Source organism: Dipodomys merriami, unplaced genomic scaffold (genome assembly GCF_024711535.1).
Source record: "Dipodomys merriami isolate MVZ:Mamm:240054 unplaced genomic scaffold, mDipMer1.0.p SCAF_104, whole genome shotgun sequence".
Classification (NCBI taxonomy): Eukaryota; Metazoa; Chordata; class Mammalia; order Rodentia; family Heteromyidae; genus Dipodomys; species Dipodomys merriami.
The window spans coordinates 2,274,850-2,292,463 of NW_027202316.1; positions in this window are offsets into that span (position 1 = coordinate 2,274,850).

Genomic DNA, 17,614 nt, shown 5'->3' on the forward strand with positions numbered 1-17,614 from the left:
GTTCCTGCAAAGCTCCATCCTGTCCTACCACTTTCATTGTCGTTGAATCTGAGGATTCATTTGGAGGTTAAGGAGTTTGGTACAAGGTATGAATTTCCTTTCTATTAAGAAATAGACCATCAATTTAACATATGCTGATTCATTTATAAAAATAAAAAATAAGTATTTTTTTAAAAAACAAGCTCAAATTGCTGGATCATTTCCTTCTTCTTTAGTCAGTCAATAATTGGAATGATTTTCTATTCTGCACATCAAGTTAGATTATCTAATGTAGGAAATAAGCATAGAATTTTTTTTATTAATTAGCTAATGTGAAGATGTTCTGACATCTTATTTTGTTTAAACAGTAGCACACTAGTTAAATAATTTAAAATTAATTAACATAGCCTGAAGTAAAATGGTATTTCACATAACTTCTGACTTCAGAGAGCCAATAACATTTAGTTAGTGAGTTAAAGAACTACTTGAACAAAATAAATAATAATTAAAATAATGAAGCCATTGGTTTAAGATGTACTGCTTCTTTAGAGAGATCATGTTAAAGGATATAAAATATAATTTTTCCCTGATGTCCTCTATGAGAGCTCTGTTAGAGCATAAGAAAAACAAGCTTGTATGTGTCCTCATGCCTAGACTAGATGGTTTACATGAAAACAGATTTCCAATGACATCTTAGAAGAAAATCAATCCCATTTCACTGTGTACATGGAGTACCAGTTTGAGGAAGAAAATCATTTCAGAGCTGTAGATCTCAATTTTCAATATGATAGTTAAGAAATGCATAATCTAGCTGTCAATAAGACACTGGCCTATGGGCTGGTTAACGAGAGTCAGCTGGAGTTAGTCACAGGTAAAAAGAGAGGGACAGGGAGAGAGGGAGAGAGAGAAAGAAAGAGACTGAAATAATTCATTGATGAGGTAAGTTGCAGAGTTCTGTATTTGGTCAAAATTTGTTCAAAATCTGTTGTTTGATGGGTTTGTATAAAGAACATGAAAATATCCTCAGAACATGTCTAGTAATGAGAATATAACTGAATTAGAGAAAGGAAAAGAGAGGGGATCGTGCATAGTCAACAGAAAATCAACTGAATGTTTTAAGTGGTGGTATTTTAAAGGTTTATGAGCACCGCTGAATTGAGAGACAGAGAGACAGAGCTGCCAGAAAATTAAGTACAATCATCCACTGCAATCTGTAGAGAATTTTGCAGGTAGCACAATGCTCAACATTCAAGTCTACCTCATACAATGGTATAATTTCATGTAACACACTCATATACTTCCATATACTTCAAATACTGTCTAGATAAGTTATAATACTGAATACAGTGCACATTCCTTATAGATACCTGTTGCAACATGTTGAAGGAAGAATGTAAGAATAAAAATGTCTGTACATGTTTACTATAAATGCTATTTTATTTTCCTAAACGCTCTCCATCCATGGCCACTTGAAAATAACAGGTATCTATCTATATCTGTATCTATCTCTAAATATACACACATATATTTAGCATGTTCTGGTTAAAATATAATAATAAAATTGAAGAAATAAAATGAGTAAAATGAGCAAATTCTATTTCCTATCAAAGTATATGTAGGGGAAAATGCCAGACAGGCTAAACAGTTTTGAAACTCTAGTACATAAATAAAGAATTCCCTTGCTTTCCTCTTCTTCTTTCCTTAACTGGGACATTTTGAAAACTGGTGGGCATTCTGATCCCAAGGAGACATAAGTGTGGAGGGGCCCAGTGCTATGGATGGCCTCCAGGAAATTCCACCATGCTTCTGTCTAACCTACTGTACGTAGAGTCTCAAAGGCTTTGCTGGGTTCACAAGGAAATTACCCTCAAAACAAACTAACAAGAAGAAAAGACTAACCCAAATTAGGTGAGTGGGAGCAGTAAGAATCAATGCTAATAGCCAATTTTGAGTGTTTGTGACTCCAGGAATAACTGACTATATTGAATGACTCCTATTAAGATTTTTCCTAACTGAAACATCCAGAATTCTTGTTGTATTACCCCCAAACAAATTTCTTTATCATAATTATGGAATAAAAGTAATTTTTTATAACAAAGTACATTTACTTTCTGTAACCTAGTACTCTTAACATTTGTTTTTAAAATTGCAGATTATGTTGAAGGAAATTTAAAGCTAAGGCCTTAAATATTGTTTTGAAACTATCATGTTAAATAGTAAAATGTTGTTTGGAGGAGTTGTAAAACCATAATATATATTAATCTGAGTATTAAAAAATAATTGTAGAAAAATATAATGAAGGTGATTTACATTGAACCCATGTAGCAATATGCAGTCTTAGGTTATCCTGGTACTTAACAGGTACTCAGCCTTCAGTGAAATGCTAGGTACTTCCCTTTGAGTTGTGTGTATATGCCATAATTTCAGAACATGATTGACACAGCATTATAAGCAAAAGTTACGTGACTCTCAAAGTAGATTGCAGCTCTATTCAGAAATGTTAATGTGGAATTTATATATTGTAAAATGGTACCCAGTTTTACTTTTACTTTAAGGGTGGATAGCTAGTAAATTTTTTCCTTTGTTGAAGTTCATGTCTTCTTTTAAATAAAACTCGTGTTAAAGTTTCTACCTAATTTTTAAAATAAAACTCGTGTGAATGTTAAAGGTTCTACTTATGACAATGGAGAGCCTGTGCATCTTTTTGGTTGGTCGTGGGGCTTGAACTCTGGGCCTGGGCACTGTCCCTCAGCTCTTCAGCTCAAGGCGAGCGCTCTACTGCCTGAGCCACAGCGCCACTTCGTGTTTTCTGATGGTTAACTGGAGATAAGAGTCTCATGGACTTTCCTGCCTGGGCTGGCTTTGAACCGTGATCCTCAGATCTCATCCTCCTGAGTAGCTAAGGATTACAGGAGTGAGCCACCAGCGCCCAGCAAGTCATAGCATTTTAAAAGTTCATAGGAAAATAAAAGAATCTGCTGAAGCCAGATTCCTTTATCTGAGATGTCATCCCGGCCTTCTGCTGACCACAGGCTTGGAAAGCAAAACCTGAATTGTCCCCTTCAAGGCAGACTATTTCAGAGGTACTTCAAATTGTTCTGGGATAGCAGTGTGGCCTGTCTCCCGGAAGAAACACAGATAAATCATATCTGCAGGACAGCTTCCATAATTTAGTTTCCAGATACCCATGGATTAAGTTATATCCAATGCACATGATGAAACACGACCCGGTGATGGACATCATCAGAAACCACAAACCATGGACACAAGTTTTCTGAATTATCGCATGCAAAATAAGAAAGTAGGGTTTCCTAGCATACTCAAATTACAAAATAAAGTATCATATTATAAAATAAAATATTGCAAAATTATTATGACGTATTAAAGTTTTGAATTTAAGATAGGAGGAAGGAAAGAACAGTATATTTGAAAACATCCAAACAGGCGTGGCAAAAAAAAGTACAAATTGTAGTAGCTCATTTTCCTAATTCTGGCAGAAATCAGTGGGTTAGCAGTTTAAGACCAGCCTTGGCAAAAGTTAGCGAAAGCCTTCTCAAGAAATAAGCAGAATTTGGTGGTGTCTACTTGTGATCACAGCTACCTAACAGACAAGGATAGAGGATCACACAGAGTCTGAGACTGGCATTGGATATGAACAGGAAACTATTATTCCAAAAAGGTACTAAAGTAAAGAAGGCTTGAGTTGTAACTCAAGTGATAGAACACCTGATTAGCAAGCATGAGGTACTTATTATTCAATAACACACTTTCCAATTTATATTTTTCCAGATATTTATTAATTTTGCAAGCTGTGCCCAAAAGATCAAAGAAGAAACAATCCCCCACACAAATCATTGATATTTTTCTTTAATAAATAAATGTAAAAGAGATTTAGACTTTATAATAAAACAGGGATTCTGTAATTTTTAAATGCTATTAGAATGGAAACATGTTATGTTTGCTAAACCATAACTATTTTTATGGTGTGGTTTTCTTGAGAATCATTAAGATAACATTCTGATTCTTTGCATTTTAAATTTAATAGACTATGAATTGTAGGTCAGAAATTTCATAAGTGATTCTCTTTGACTATGTAGTTGTCTACAAATATAATTAATCCTTCTATAAGATAATTTTCATTTTACCCACTAAAATATCTAATGAGCAGGAGAATATTTAAAATTAAAATTATATATACAAGTATTGGGTTAGTAAATGCCCTTTTGTTGTAAGAGTTACAAAATGTATCAATAATCCCAGGGCTGGGAAGGTGGCTCAGTGGTAGAGCGCTTGCCTTGCCTTGCATGCATGAGGCCCTGGGTTCAATTCCTCAGCACCACATAAGCAAAAAGAAAAAGCCAGAAGTGGAGCTGTGGCTCAAGTGGTAGAGCGTTAGCCTTGAGCTGAAGAGCTGAGGGACAGTGCCCAGGCCCAGAGTTCAGGCCCCAGGACCGGACCCCCCCAAAAAATGTATCAATAATCCCTTTCAATTGAGCTTTTTATTGAAGATTTAGGATTATGGATGAATATACAACTCCTTTCTTGCTAGCACTTAATAAGCAGAATCAATTTTAAAGTTCTCATGGAGTTCATACTTAATCAAGAGGAACAAATCTATTTTTAACTCATATAAATCAAGTTGTACTCTAGAAAAGGTATAAATGAAGGGCTTTATGGGTACAAGAATGTAAAAGAGAAAATTGAAGAAGTCTTAGGAAGTAGTTACTATTAAAATAATCCCTGAAGGAAAACTAGGCATTCTTGAAATTTAATTAGGGGAAAAATGAACTGTAGATATGAGAATTTCTACAACTAAAGTATGAAGGTGTGGAATGATGTGATGTGTTTTAAGACTTTTTAAGTTATGACTCTTTCTTTAAAGGACCCAAAGATGCCACAGTAGCCTTCATAATCAGACGGCTGATTCAGTAGTTCCAGGGCAGGAGTTGGGCATCTGCATTTCATTCCTAAAGGTTCCAGTCCTGGTAGCTATAGTTGAAAAACCACTAGACTAGAAAGAAAAATTATCCAGGCATTGGTGACTCACACCTGTAATCCTAGCTACTCAAGAAACTGAGATCTAAGGATTGCAGTTTGAAACCAGTCTGGGCAGGAAGTCTGTGAGACTCTTATCTCCCATTAACTGGTAGAAAGCTGGAAATGCAACTATGGCTGAAGGGGTAGAGCACCAGCCATGAGCTGAAATAAAAGCTAAGGAACAGTGCTTAAGTCCTGAGTTCAAGACTCAGTACTGCCACCACCACAACAAAAAGTTGATACTATTTGAGTATTTCAGAGGACCAGAAAAGGCCTTGGAGTGCAGGTATACAACTATACTTCTAGCACCAGAGAATTGGAGGCAAGTAGATTGTGAATTCAAAGGCAAGAGCCTTGAATTGAGTTCAGTGGTAGAGCATTTGCCTAGCATAGGCAAGGCCCCTAGTTCAAACCAAGCACAGTAAAAAGTATGTGTGAGAGAGTTTTAGTTTGTAAAAGTAAATGGGGAATGATACGTTGAATCTGTATTTGGCCTTGTGTTGGAGCTGGATGAAGTTGGAGGACATTGAAATTAAACTTCCCTACTTATGAAGAAGGGGTGGGGAGGAAGAGTTGAGAGAAACATCAAGGATTCACCTTTGACAGAGTTGTGGCTTTGGAAAATGGGAGTGAGGGCATTATTTTTGTGCTTGCCTGGGTTATTAAGTCAATGAGTTAGACTGGAGTAGGAAGACCATGGATTAGCATAGGTGGCAAGGAGAGGGACTGACTGTAAAGGTGCTACAAAAGGCCAAGGCCCCAGGGGTTATTTGGAAATGTGTGACTGGAATTGAGAACGGTTGGAAGGCATGTATCAGAAATAACCGAAGTGACTTGACTTCCATTTTCTTTAGGTAATATTTCCCAAGAAACCACTGGGAGCAGGTTAGAGCTTACAGCTAGAAAGAAGGATTAAGAACAACTTAAAAAGCAAGAGAAAAATGCAAAGGGTGTGTGTGTGTGTGGAGTACATAACTTTCCCGTTGTTGATAAAATATACTGGTGCGTAATATTTTGCAAAACACAATTTCCCCTGCTTCCTATCTACAAAATTGGGAGGGATTTTGTTGGAATTTGGCAGCACTGTCCTTGCTCCTTAGTTGGTTAGATACGGATTCAGATTCTAAGTGTGTATAGATAAGCTGTAATGTATTAAATTACAAAGTTCCAAATCACAGAGGAAAACAAGTATGGATTTAAGTGTGTATGTTGAGTTTCATCTCTTTCAAAAAGAAGAGACATCTCACCGGACTTTTTTCTTTTCTCCCCACTTCATTTTATAAGACTTGTAAGGAGCCTGTGGGTTTGGAGACCTTTTAGAATCAGTCTAAGAAAGAAAATCTCTCTATGTATATAGAACAGGAAGTTTAATCAAGTGTAACTACTGAAGCTAAAAATCAAACTCTGGGATTTCACTTTTATTTTTCTGGATGATTTGAAAATGTCCAAATGAATGAGCATCTGATCCCTTCAGGAAACCTGGTGATAACAAGGGAGAATTATTCACTCAGAACAAAAGCTCCAGAACGCTCTTGGAGCAGTTGGACACAGATACAATTACATCAGGTGAAGTTTGTTTCTGACTGCCGGAGTTGCTTCGAGGTGAAAGACAAAATGCAGCAACTTGGGGCTCCAGATGGCAGCAGAATTATTTTTAGTCCAATAGAATCTCTTTGGTTGGGCATTTAGAATGAGTAGCAGAAATGTGTTGAAAAGTAATTTATACCTGCATCTCAAAGAGTTCAGCTTGGGGCAGATGGGAACCAGTACCACCAAAAAAGCCAGGCCAGCCACAAGTAAGGAAAACAAAACAAAAGACCAAATATTGAAAGGAAAAGCTACTTGGAAATATTGGCTATCCTTGTAACAAAAATATTATTAGTAAGCAAAACTGGGGCAAGTCAATCTTCAGGAAATTTCTTCTGTGCTAAAAATATTATTTATAAATCAGTTATTGAGAATTTAGGATTCATTATCCAAGATGATATTTTTTAATAACAGTATTGGGGTTTAAACCCAGGACCTTGTACCTCTAAGGTATTTCTCTACCATTTGAACCATGTGTTTAGCCCTGCTTTTCTGCTGCTTATTTCGTAGATGGGGTCTGGTGAACTTTCCTGCCCAAGGTGGCTTGGAACCAAAATCCTCCAGACCTAAGCCTCCAAAATAAGTAGAATTACAGGTATTAGCCACCTACAAGAGTGTTTTTATTTCTCTATTTTCCCTCCCTTTTTAAAAGTCAGCCGTTAATAAGAGATGGAGTAATTAGCAAAGATTTACTTTAATAAAAGGCAACCAATTGGACTAAAAGACTAAAGTCAAGATCCTAGATGCAAGAGTGCCAAGAGAAGAAGAAAATAAAAGAGAAAAGGAGGAGGAATGGATGAAAAGAAGGAGAGGAAAGGTAAGGAGAAAGAGGAGAAGAAAGAGAAAGAGAGGAGGAGAAGGAAAGTTCTTTTTCTTATCTGAGTGTAAACTGTTGAAATTAAAACAAGTTAGAATCATCTCAGCCTCCACTGCCACTCTCCAGAGCAGTTAGGAGTCACTCCAACACCTACCTCTAATACCAACACTGCCTATGGTACCCTGCTCCCCAGGTCTGCTCTTCCTGCCTGTTACAGTAACTTTTGCCTTGTCTCCTCTTGGGCATGGCCTTTATGTCTCCCAAAGAGAGACAGAGAACCCCCGGGCACAGGGCATTTCCAACCAAAAGATCTCACTTCCTCCTTGTTGTATTTTATATTGTATTTAGCATTTCAGTTCCACACCAACCCTTGGGATTGTTGTTACTTGCAAAACACAACACCATAAATGATTTTAACACCACTGACGTGGGGTGCAAAATCTTAACAAAAATATTAACATGAAAAGGAATGGCTGTACATGACTTATATTGTTGGCCTTGTAATTTTGTCATGCCAAGAAGAAAGGAGATAATTGAACTGAAGTATCTAGGTTGTGAAGATTCCCCTTCATGGTTAAGAGACGTGGATTTGTTTGATTCCACAGCATCACTTTTAACCAGAATACTTAATTAATGACATTTTAGGAATAAAATCAACTGAAAGGGGAAAAAAGTTAAGGGAGGAAGTATTTTTAGTCATTGGCACTCTGCCAGGAAATATACCACTGTGGACATGAAGTCTCTGCCTGCGTGGATTTGGGCCAATTGTGACTGCCACCTACCCACCTGCCAAGCATCGTGATGTAGTTCGTTAATGACTGTGAAAGACTGGAAACTCACAGACTATCTGCCTTCCACTACTGCCATATTCAAGGTCACTTGACAACAGATTTCCAATCAGATGTTTGAAAAGTCCAATTAAACGTTAAATATCACATTCACCTCCGATATTAAAATGTATAGCTCCAGTTCGACAGTGCACACTGCAAAGTGTTTCTGAGGGTTGATTTGTATTAACCAGGGATGAGGCTGTCATCAAGGTGATTAAGTAGAAATCATGCCTCTGTTAAGAAGAGCATTTTAATTCCGGGTCTGGGGAAATACGGCCATTTCATTTCCATTTTTCCACATCAAAAAAAAAGGAAGAAATAGAAAAATCATAGGATACTTAAGGAAAATCTGGTCGTCTATGGGAAGACAGAAAATCTGATCTGGGTTGCAAGGTAACAGAATGAAAAACTTGAGGAAGAGAAAGAGACAGAGAGACAGAGACAGAAACAGAGACAGAGAGACAGAGAGAGAGGAAGAGAGAGGCAGAGAGAGGGAGAGAGGGATAGTTTACCCAGATCTACCAGAGATCTGTTTTAAAAGCTAAATTTCCACAGGAAGGAAGCTGCAATTTCAAAAAAAAAAAAAAAAAAAGGCTTGAAAGTGAAGGATCCAATCCAAGCTCTATTATGGAGCCGAAGCTATTGTGATGGTAATGACATGCTGTGTGGGAAGGGGTGGTTTTACTTGGAATGGAGAGAGAAAGAAATTTCCATGATTGATGTACTAGATGAGGGTCAAACCACAAAATCACTGCCTTGCTGAATGTCCAACTCAGGGAAATTGGGTTGCTTATTTTTCTAAGATTTCCAAGCTGTGTGTGTGTGTGTGTGTGTGTGTGTGTGTGTGTGTGTGCGCGCGCACGCGTGCGAGTGCATGTGTGCATGCACACGCACGCACACACGTGTTTATGGGACACCTTCGTGAGTAGATCGTATTTTCTTTGGGGAAGGGGTGTTGTAATGAAGATTGGAATAGCTTTCTACCACATTTACGGCAAGTCACTAATCTGAGTCAGAAATATCCACCTTACCAGCACAGTGTAAGGCCACCCAGGAGGCCTATCCCCGAGCTGCAGTAAATTCCCTACGTTTTAGCAACAGGCTGTTGAAGGTAGCTAATAGGAGATTATATGTCGACCATCCAAGTGTTTCATAATTTGGCTTGAGATCCAAAAGAAATAAATTCAAGGCCCCATTATGTTCAGAGGGTTTATAAGACATTATGAGAGCCATCAAGAGGATTAAATACCTTTTTAATATCTCATATTCATTTTAACCTTTCAGAGGAAATTAAAGTGTATGGACACATTTGTGGGCAGAGCTGTAGCAGTAGTCTGTACTTCTTAAGGCTGATCCTGGATGCTAAGGCAGCCAGAAGTTTAATAAAGAAGATTCCAGTGGTTTAAATTTCTTTTTTTATTTAAATTTTTTATTATTATCTTTAAGGCAGTTGTACAAAGGAGCTGTACAAAGCAGTTTATGACATCTTGATTGATGTCACCATCCTTCCCCTACCCAGCCACTTCTTCCAATTTTGTGGGATATACATTGGATTCTCGTCTGCATTTTCTCTGCTTCTCCTCTTCCTTCATCTGTCTTTTTGTGCCAGTGGTTTTTCAAAGCACCATTGCCCCCAGTGCTGCTGCCCTTGAAGAATAGAGAGAAATGCACTTCCAAGTTTCTGTGCCCATGATAGTCAAGTTTTACCAGGAATCTAAAGTCCTCGTAGAACGAAAAATCCTTCAAATGAAAAACCACCACTACATTTACTGTTCTGAGGAGAACAACTAGAGCTCCAGTTATAAAAGAAAATGTACAAAAAACAAAATGGCTGGTCTCCTCAAAAGAGGGACTTACAATTTGACCCAAGACACTTTCAACTTTTCTCCAAATCCTTAGAAGTCCACAGATTTTGTTATCAGTTCCGAAGGAAGAGCCCCTTCCAAAAGACACTGATGGTTATTTTTTTTTGAACACTGTAACGATTCCCTCCCCCACGAATAATTTAAAACAGACACCAATAGAATGAATTATAATGAAATAACAAAGAAAGAAGTCTGAAAACCTAATATGTCTTTAATTGATTTTAATTTCTTCAGAGGCCTGAGAAAAGTCAGCAGAGAGTTTACTGTTTTGTATTTATTAAAACAAAGCAATCATCTTGAACTTTTCAATTTTCCCTTAATATATTTTGAATTTTCAAATCTTGAAACATGGTTACTAGCTCAGATCATCTTTCCCAATAAGAGAACAAGAGTTCCTCATATGAACCACAGAATACAGAAAAGGTGCAGAAGGACAGTTTTCTCAAATTCTGTGAGAAGCTGTATACTATTCTCATCACAGGAGCTAAGTTAATTCATTCTGTATAGTGCAAGGCTTAAAGTTTTGTGCTTATTTTTCTCCTGGTGTATTTTATTTGACTTGGAAAGGAATTAAACTATAACTCACTTTCTCCTTTTGCTCTCACAAGGCATTTTATTTTTTGTGTGGCTTTGTCTCATATTGTTGGTTTTGTGACAGACTCTCACTGTGTAGCCTAAGAAAGCCTTAAAATTACTAGGCCTCTTGTAATGTCTGCCTCAGTCTCTCAAGGGTTGGCATCACAGGTGAGCATCTCAAGCCCAGTCCCCCAACATTATTTAAATACAATATGGCATCTGGATCCATTGAAAGCCCAATGTTATTGAATATGCATACTTCTCTCTCTCTCTCTTGTTTTAAAATTCTCAAACTCTACACATGAAACTAAATGTCTAAACAGGAGAATGGCAAGTTGCAGAGGCTTTAATAATTGAACTCTCATCTCGTCCATGGCCAGCAACTTCCATTAGCCCTCCTCTTCCATCTCTAAACAATTGAAAACATGAATACTCTTCCATAAGGTCAAGTTCTTTCATCTGATCTCATGTAAGGTTTGAACAATGTATAGATTCATGCCAATGACCCAGAGAAATCAAACCCAAGCAATAAGCTTTGCCAGCTTGTGAGACACTGTCTTATAATCAAGCAAACTGTAAGAACAAGCGGCTCACAAGTCACGGATTTTATGAAGCTGTAGAATTAAATCAGCCCTAGCACAGATAATTCACTGGTATCCACCTTTCTAAAACATTACTATTCAGGTAACACACACACACACACACACACACACACACACACACACACACACACACACACACGCACACACATCTTTGGTATTACTGACAGATTCTATTCCTATGGAACTTAGCTGATGAATGTTCCTTTTTGAGAAATGGAATTCTTTTGGTGAAATAAAACCTAAAGAAACTATAATCTTTGATATATTTTGAAAAGATTATTAATCCTTAAACTGTAGATCTAATAAAACAAATACTGAACAAGAAAAAAATGATGAGGAGTCAAAATTTGAAGGGGGTAGTAATGTATGTAGATGATGAAATTTAAATTAGAGAAATAATATTTTTTATTGCCTGCCTCCTCTATTTTTGGTTATCTTTAAGTAGTTGTACTAAGGAGATGCCATTTAACAAAGCAGTTTATGAATGCAATGCATTTTGATCTCTGTTACCCCTTTCATCATTTCTCACCCATCCTTCCCAATCTCACCCCTTCCCTCAATTCTCTTAATTGTATAAAATATGCATTGGATTTTATGAGTGCCTTCTCCCCATTTCTCTCTTAATTTGTCTACTCTTCCCTGAGTCCTACCCTCCCTTTTCAAGTATAGAGGAATATTTTTTTGTTCCTATTGTGACTGTTGGAAGATGGACAAACATGTTTCGTATATAGTTTGATTTGGGTATTTTGCAAAAGAGTATTTTGAGAAAACTTCTAACTTGCATGGTTTTCTTAGAAATGATGCAGGACTGTAGGCAAGATAAAGCAAAGCTACAGACAAAGGCTATGAATCACACTTTTAAAAACATCCAGGAAGTTATTCCAAGTAAGTGTGGAGTCCTCCTTGGAAAATTAACCTCCAGAGTGATTTCTGTAAAGAATCAACCAGAAAATGCAGAGTTTAGGCTGAAGCCTTGTCCCCATTCACATGTTGACTGTGTTGGACAAACATAACAGGTTTTCAACACAATACATTTCACTTTGTTATCATAGAAACAAAAATTTCAAAAAGCTTAGAAGACTGATTTCACTTGCATTTATGGAAACTGGATTCTTCACGAGGTTATTAACCTTTGTTTGCTACTAAATAATTGTGGCAAGGAATCAATAAGGTGCATTTTTTCAAGTGAAGTACTCTAATTATAAAGGCAGAACTTGTACCATACCATGAAAACAAGAGAGAGACCCACCACGTATCTATAGTACCAGGATCTGAATTCATGAAAATCTGTTAGTAGTCTTGCATCATATTAAAGAATGAAATAGCTGGGCTGGGAAGGTGGCTCTGTGGTAGAGTACTTGCCTTGCATGCATGAGGCCCTGGGTTCAATTCCTTAGTACTACGTTAGTAGAAAAAGCTGGAAGTGGCACTGTGGCTCAACTTGTTGAGTGCTAGCATTGAGTTGAAGAGCTGAGAGACAGCACCCAGGCCCAGAGTTCAGGCCCCACGACTGACAAAAAAATAAAAAAGAAGAAACTAGCTGCTAAATTCCACTCAGGCATCCAAGAGATGTGTGTATAATTGGCCTTTCTATTCTAGCTTACACTACAGAAGTAAGACAGAACTATGGCTGGGGGAAAGCAGCTAGAGAAAGTCTGGAATGACAGGACCTCCTAAGACTCAATGTTAGTAAAGCTATTTTGTTGTTGGTGGTGGTGTTTTGTGACTAAGGCATTAGCCAGGCTAAGGAAAAGCTGTGATGACTTCATGTCATTGTCCTTGGGAGGTCAAAAGAGCAAAGGTCTAAAGAAGCTTTGACTGAAACAAGTTTAAATAGGGGGTAGGACCATAATGAGGATGAGAAAGAGAAGGGATAGATACAGTTGAATGTGAAATGAATCTGTTGGGGAGGAAGCAGATAGAATGGAAGAGAATAATCCAGAAACACTGGACACATAAATGGGCATGCTAAATTGCAACCTCCTTGGAAAACCAGTTGATACTTAGAAAATTAAAAAAAAAAAAGCTAACAATAACAAAAACAAAAAAGAAAGTTTTGAAAGAAGAGGCACCGCTCAGGAAACAGAATAAATAAGAGGATGATCATATTCATTACACGCTTTTTTAACATCTAAAGTGCAAAGTTGAAACTTTAACTGTACATGAATTTAAAAAATAGTATTAGGGGGCTGGGAAGTTGGCTCAGTGGTAGAGTGCTTGCCTTGCATGCCTGAGGCCCTGGGTTCGATTCCTCAGCACCACATAAGCAAAAAGGAAAAAAAAGCTGGAAGTGGCGCTGTGGCTCAAGTGGTAGAGTGCTAGCCTTGAGCTGAAGAGCTGAGGGACAGCGCCCAGGCCCAGAGTTCAGGCCCCACAACCAGACCAAAAAAAAAAATAGTATTAGTAACTTACTTTATACCTCATTTTGTTCTAAAGTCATTTTTAGCTGCAATTCATAAGTAGTTAGCAATCCATTCTCAATTTCAGAAAATGTAAGGAAATATTTTGAAGGCATTGGTGTTAGGAGGAACAGAAAAATCAATCTTCTGAATTAATAACTGATTATATGAGATGCAGGTGTCATAGCTTCACCTAAATGGTATGTACCTCACTAGTTTCTGCAATTTGCCATGCAGATTTAGAATTAATTAAAATGGATTTATCTCAGAAAGAGATAGAGTTAAGAGTCAGATAGACTAAAAGAGATCTTGAAGACTATGAAAAAATAAATTAGAAAGTGCACCCACTGAAATGATATATTACTATGTTCAGACCACTTTGCAGGGACTTATGATTTAAAAAGCACACAGGTGTTCAGTGGAAAGCAGTTAATTCAGTGTCAATGCAGACATTGTTACCTATCACTCCAAGATACAAGTTACTCAGCTATATGTCAGTAGGATACAACAGAAGCACATACTAATTATTTGTTGTTGTTTGTTTTTTACTTCCAATTCATTAGAGTCATCAAATTGATGAAATGGATACAAACTTGAAATGTGACAAAACGATAGCAAATGTTGAACAAACATTCAGAAAAAGCAATCATCAATTTTGATCATTTAGATTGTATCATACTGGGACACATGTATAATGTTAAGTGATTTACTAATCAAACTCCCAGAGACAAGAGATACATATTTCTCTCATGCATGGTGTTAGATATACGTTACAAATATATATGTAAACATATGCAGGGTCATATGCACACATAAAAAGCATAATAACTGAAATAGGTGGAATCCAATGGTGAAACTCCTCTGAACAATTAACCTACAGTTTAGCAAAGTGAAAATCAAGAAGCTGGAATATGTGTTTTGTGTGTGTGTGTGTGTGTGTGTGTGTGTGTGTGTGTGTGTGTGTGTGTGTGTGTGTGTGTGTGTGTGTGTGTGTGTGTAATTGAGGGGTTGAGATATGGACACATTGTTTTATTTTGATTTTCTTCTTTTATTCATTATTTTAAAAGCTGCTTTCAGGTTCCAAACAAATATCCCTTCCATTTGGAAGTGAACATTTGCATCCTTCGAACAGTCCTTCAGGGTTTGCTCCATCCATTTGAGAATGAAATAAGGTCTTGCACTTGATTTGGCTTTCTCATCTTGAGTTAAAATAATCTCTGTGCTTGTCCTTTGCTAGGAACTTACTGATCACTGGTATTTCTCATGGTCAAATCCAGTCAGGGAATTTTTGGAAGCTGAAGCTTGGATCCTGCCTCATTATATATACAATAGCCCTACAGAATCTGTTTGAAGAAAACATACCAGGAAGTAATGATCTCAGGTTATTTTCAATTTTTCCTCCTTAGACAAGTGGCAAAGAGTTTGGCAGTCTAGAATAGTTTATGTTTAATAGTCTGCTATAACAAGATGATGCATACCTAATTAGTACATAAATGCCTTGAGTAAACAAGGATTATGTATTCATTCTTTTTATTGTTGTTGTTGTTTAATACATTTTTATTGTAAAAATACTGTACAAAGAGATCACAGTTACATGAGCAAGGTAATAAGTACATTTCCTATCAAGCAATATTACCTCCTTTTTCTCCCTACCATCTCTTCCCTCCCACCTCCACAACTACACTCTCACAACCCCAACTAAGTTGTAAATTCTTCTTTCAACATAGGGTCTTTCACAGCTCATTGTTACAATGGGTCAACCTGTATCCCTATTTAAGCATTTTGTTTTTTTTTCCTTTCCCCTCCCCAAATTAGAGAAGTATACATACAACATGCAGGACTCCGACCTCAAATAGAGTGAAAACACGGGTTATACCGTGATGGAGGAACATACAAAGAAACAAAAAAAAAATCACCTGGTACATTCTAAACATGTTAGAAACAATAGCAAGAAAGAAAAAAACCACTGTGTCCCTATCTTGGGGTTCGTTTTGCTTAACATAAACTTATCTGGTCATATGTATGTATTCATTCTTCACAATTCCTAAGTCTTTGTTTTTCCTCCTAGTCTTAAAAATCATAGAAGAGCCTCAAGGAACTTCGAATGATTGTATTTATGTTTGAATATTTACTATGTTAGAAATTAATAACCTTCTTAGCATAATAGTAATCAATATTATTCCCTAACATATATAACACATTTTTTGATGAAGAATTTACATTTTTCTAAGACAAAACAAAAATAAATATGAGAAACACAATTGGTGAATTGCTGTCTGTCTTTGCTGCTCACCTTCTTATCTGTTTCAGCAATATAACTGGATTTCCTCTCTGCTTCTGCATTCTGTCTTTGCACTGCAACTTCACATGAGAAATGAAAAGTGAAAAAGTCAAATAGCCTCGTGCAATGAAAGCAGACTTCACTTTTGAGCATGCGTCAAAAGAGCATTGGAAACCCCTTGGTATTTGGGGACGATATTTTAGTCTAGAAATATTTTAAATTATTTTATGGTTAGATTATTTAGACAATTTTGAGACTATTTCATGTAATCTTGAAGACAAAGTGTTTGTGGGAAATTATATCTCCAATATAATTAATATTTTAGTTATTTTTATTTATATCTTATATCATAATATAAAATATGTAAAGTATGCATTCTTATATTACATATAATAAGCATAAATATATACTAATTTTATGTTATTACATATTAAATATATTACATATCAACATAGACCATATATGTAAAATACATTATGTATGTATTATATATTACATGTTTCATATTCTAAAAATAAAATACAAAAAACATGAATGTCTTCATAAATTATAAATATAAATAACATTGGCCTGTTGACTGATCAGTTTATTTTTATGGTCCTTGGACTAGTTACAGTTTTTACATTTTTAGGGGGTTGTGAAAAATATACACAGAGACACACATGCACACACAAAAATAAAGACTATGTAGCAGTGACTGTTGCAGTCCAAAAAGCCTAAAATATTTGTTACTTGGCTTCTTATAGAAAAAAAAAACCTAGCTGACACTTGAATAAACAAACTGCTAATTGTACCATTTATATTTGCTATAAACATATATGTTTTGTTCTGCTTAGCAAATATAAACAAAAACAGTTTATTTAAAAATTCCAAGCAGGAAGATGAATTTGTAGCATTTTATAAAGCGTTTGGCTTTCTGCCTTGCTAAGTAGACTTTTAGCCACCTTTAATTTATCCTTAAATTCTGTTTATTCTAAATATTGATATCGGTACTTGATTTTAGTTTCTTGAAATATAAATTACTAAATTGTGTATTTCAGTACAGTTCAAGAGTATTTATCTTTAAATAGGCTAATTTGATGCATTCATATTTGTTTGTACATTATATTACTTCACCTGGTATATCACAGTTTTCCTTTGAATTTACTTTCTAACTTTGACCTTCTGTCATATACCCTTGGACTTTTTAAAACCTCTACCAATTTGTGAGGCCCACTGATGGCCCAATAAGATTCAACAATATGGGCTGGGAAGGTGGCTTAGTGGTAGAGCGCTTGCCTTGCATGCCTGAGGCCCTGGGTTCGATTCCTCAGCACCACGTAAGCAAAAAGAAAAAAGCTGGAAGTGGCGCTGTGGCTCAAGTGGTAGAGCGCTAGCCTTGAGCTGAAGAGCTGAGGGACAGCGCCCAGGCCCAGAGTTCAGGCCCCACTACCGGACCAAAAAAAAAAAAAATATTTGAAACAATAATGTGAAGAATGAAATTAGTCATTCAAGATCACCACAAAAATAAAAACATGAATGCTATCATCTATACTGTGTCACTGTCTAAACATTTTAATGCAGATCAGTGTATTGTATAAGTCTTAAGACTTATATGTCCCTTCAAAAAGCAACTACAAAACACTCTAGACATGAAGCTAT